The sequence below is a fragment of the Nematolebias whitei genome, chromosome 3, assembly GCF_014905685.2.
Source record: "Nematolebias whitei isolate Nwh7 chromosome 3, NemWhi1, whole genome shotgun sequence".
Classification (NCBI taxonomy): Eukaryota; Metazoa; Chordata; class Actinopteri; order Cyprinodontiformes; family Rivulidae; genus Nematolebias; species Nematolebias whitei.
Genome location: NC_056500.1, coordinates 34,204,993 through 34,208,411, shown reverse-complemented (window position 1 = coordinate 34,208,411; position 3,419 = coordinate 34,204,993).

The window sequence follows — 3,419 nt, the reverse complement described above, 5'->3', positions numbered from 1 at the left end:
CTTGATCAGGCTGGTGGTGTTGTTGCTCCAGCTGAGGTTGTCATTCATGTGTACACCCAAGTACTTGTAGCTGGAGACCACTTCCACCGCAGATCCTCTTATGTTCAGGGGGGTGTAGGTGTTTTTGTTCCTTCTGAAGTCCACAATCATCTCCTTTGTCTTCTTCACATTGATGTGAAGGTTGTTCTCTCTGCACCAGCTCTCCAGGTGTTCCACCTCCTGCCTGTAGCTGGACTCGTCATTGTTTGTGATGCATCCCACCACCGCTGTATCATCTGCAAACTTTACAATGTGACAGCCTGGATGGGTAGCTGCACAATCATATGTGAGCAGAGTAAACAGGAGGGGGCTCAACACACATCCCTGAGGAGAGCCAGTGCTGAGGGTTATGGTGGAGGAGGAGAGGTTGTGGATCCTCACTAACTGTGGTCTGTTTGTTAAAAAGTCTAGTACCCAGTTGCAGATGGAGGGGCTTAGTCCTAGTGTGGATAGTTTGTCCATCAGGGTTTGGGGGATCATGGTGTTGAAGGCGGATGTGAAGTCCACAAAAAGCATACAGACGTAAGAGTTTTTCTGCTCCAGGTGGTTGAGTGCAGTGTGGACCACAGAGGAGATTGCATCCTCTGTTGATCGGTTCTCACGGTATGCGTACTGATGAGGGTCCTCGTTGATGTTGATGTTTGTTTTGATGTGAGTCATGACCAGTTTTTCGAAGCATTTAGCGACTATCGGGGTGAGGGCCACTGGCCGATAGTCATTCAGACCAGTCACTGTAGAGCTTTTTGGGACTGGGATGATGGTGGCAGTCTTCAGGCAGGTGGGAACTGTCTCCAGGGTAAGTGAGGTGTTAAAGATGTCTGCCAGCACCTCACAGAGCTGATCAGCACATTCCTTCAACACTTTTCCGGGGATATTCCTTTTCTTTCAAGTAAACTATTTTTTTAGTCCTACCTTTTTCATCACAATAGAAATAGATCATGCAGGATGATACATATGGAGTACTTATCTCCTAGTTTCTGTCCATGAGGCTGACACATTGTCTACTTTTTTAAGATTAGGCTTAAGTCTTTCCTTCTTGATAAAGCCTGTGTTAGGGTCAGCTTGGGTTTCCTAAGCTATCCCTTAGTTATGCTGCTACAGGCTTAGGCTTTCCAGCTTTTGCAATCTGCATTTGACATCATCCAGTCAAATTAGTTCCACCTCAAACTTGTCCTAAATGCAGATAAAACTAAAGGGATGCTTTTTTCTAACAGGAAGTCGGTCCCAGCAGTTCTTCCTCTGATTTTATCCTCAAATGGTGTCCCCATTGAGTTTGTTGATTCCTATAAATATTTGGGTATATTGGTCAATTTGTATCTCTCTTTTAAGCCCCATGTGGAAAACCTAGTAAAAAAAATGAAAGTTAAACTGGGTTTCTTTTTCAGAAACAGATCCTGTCTAACCCTGAATGCTAGGAAACGCCTTGTATCTGTGACTTTCCTTCCCTCCATTGATTATGGTGACATTATTTACATGAATGCTCCTACAAGAACCCTGCAGATGTTGGATGCTGTCTATCATGGTGCACTAAGATTCATAACTGGCTGTAACTATCGTACCCACCACTGCACCCTGTATTCACTGGTTAACTGGACATCATTAACTTCACGCAGACTTTCTCACTGGTACATTTTCATCTTTAAATCACTTCTTGGTCTGTTGCCTTCATACATCTCCTCTCACATGTTATTGCGTGAGTGCAGCTACAGCGTGCGCTCTCAGGACATTATTACCTGCAGTGTTCCCTCAGTGAGGACTGAACTTGGTAAAAGGGCCTTCTCCTACTACGCTCCTGTTTCCTGGAATATCTTACAAAAAGACCTGAAGCTCTCGACCTAAGTGGCTTTAAGAATCTGTTGGACTCTTGGCAAGAACCAATGCAGACATGTTCCTGTTTTTAGTTTTCTACATTTGCCTTATAATCTAGCTGTTTTTGCTTCTTTTTTGTCATCTTATTTTAATTTGTAACAAAAATAAAAAATCTGGATGCCTTTTTATAATTGTCTATGGTCGCTGTTGTCCATTGTTATCATTGTTTGTTGAAATCAGGTCTCTCTTGTAAATGAGTCCACAAGGCTCAATGGGATTTACCTGTCTAAATAAAGGTTGAATGAAAAAAAAATCCTCTCTGCTGCTGTCTTTACTTGCTTGACTCTGCCTGTTTGTATTTGTAATTATTTCTATCTTAACATGTTTTTTTTTTTTTTGTCTTTCCTTCAACAGAAAATACACCTGGACCTGCCATTCTGTGTTTGTTTCTCCTTTCTGTCCTCTCAAACCCCAGATGGTCAAAGCAGATGGCCGCTCGTCCTGAACCTTGTTCTGCTGGAGTTTTCTTCCCATTAAGACAGAGTTTTTCCATTCCACTGTTGCTTTTGTGCTTGCTCAGGATGGGAGACTGAGACAGAGTGAAGATTCAGCACAATCTGCTGCTTCCTTAGATAGAGAACTTTTACTAATTGTCTTTTATGTGAATGTTTTTGTACAGTGCCCTGAGACAAACTCTGTTGGGACTTAGAGCTATAGAAAGAAACTGACTTGAACAACTCATAATCGATAAAAATTGGGTTCTTATCGGGTACGTTCCTGGTACTTACCAAGTACATAACATATTCATACACAGGTGTGTACCCAATAAGTACTGGGTTCATACCTGGGGACATGCCTGGTACTTACATACCATATTCATAACCAGGTATGAGTAGGATACACCTATGTACCTGATACCTACCACACATGTATCCAATAGGTACACAGTACTTATCAGGTACATATGTGGTAGGTATCAGGTAGACACCAGGCTGTATTATTTATGTATTCATCACAGCTGAATTTCATTGTTTAAATGATTTTTAGACATTTTACACCTACAAAAACAAAACAGGAAGAATTATCCAAACCTCGTAAACAACTGCTTTTTTAAAACTCTCAAAGGTTATAAAATTCATATTGTAATTTATCAATACAGACACATTGATTAGGTGCAGGACTTATTCAAGTACTTGGGGTCCACTGTCCAGGGAAATGGGGAGTGTGGTAAAGAGGTGAAAAAGAGAGTGCAGGCAGGATGGAGTGGATGGAGAAAAGTTTCAGGAGTGATTTGTGACAAAAGTGTCAGCAAAGGTCAAAGGAAAAGTTTACAAGACAGTTATTAGACAAGCTATGTTCAATGGTCTGGAGACAGTGGCATTGACAAAAAGACAGGAAAAAGAACTGGAAGTGGCAGAAATGAAGATGTTGAGGTTCTCCTTAGAAGTGACAAGGATAGATAAAGTTAGGATTGAGATCATCAGAGGTACAGCACAGGGAGATAAAGTTAGAGAGGGCAGACTGAGATTGTTTGAACATGTCCAGAGAGGGGACAGTGGTCATATTGGTAG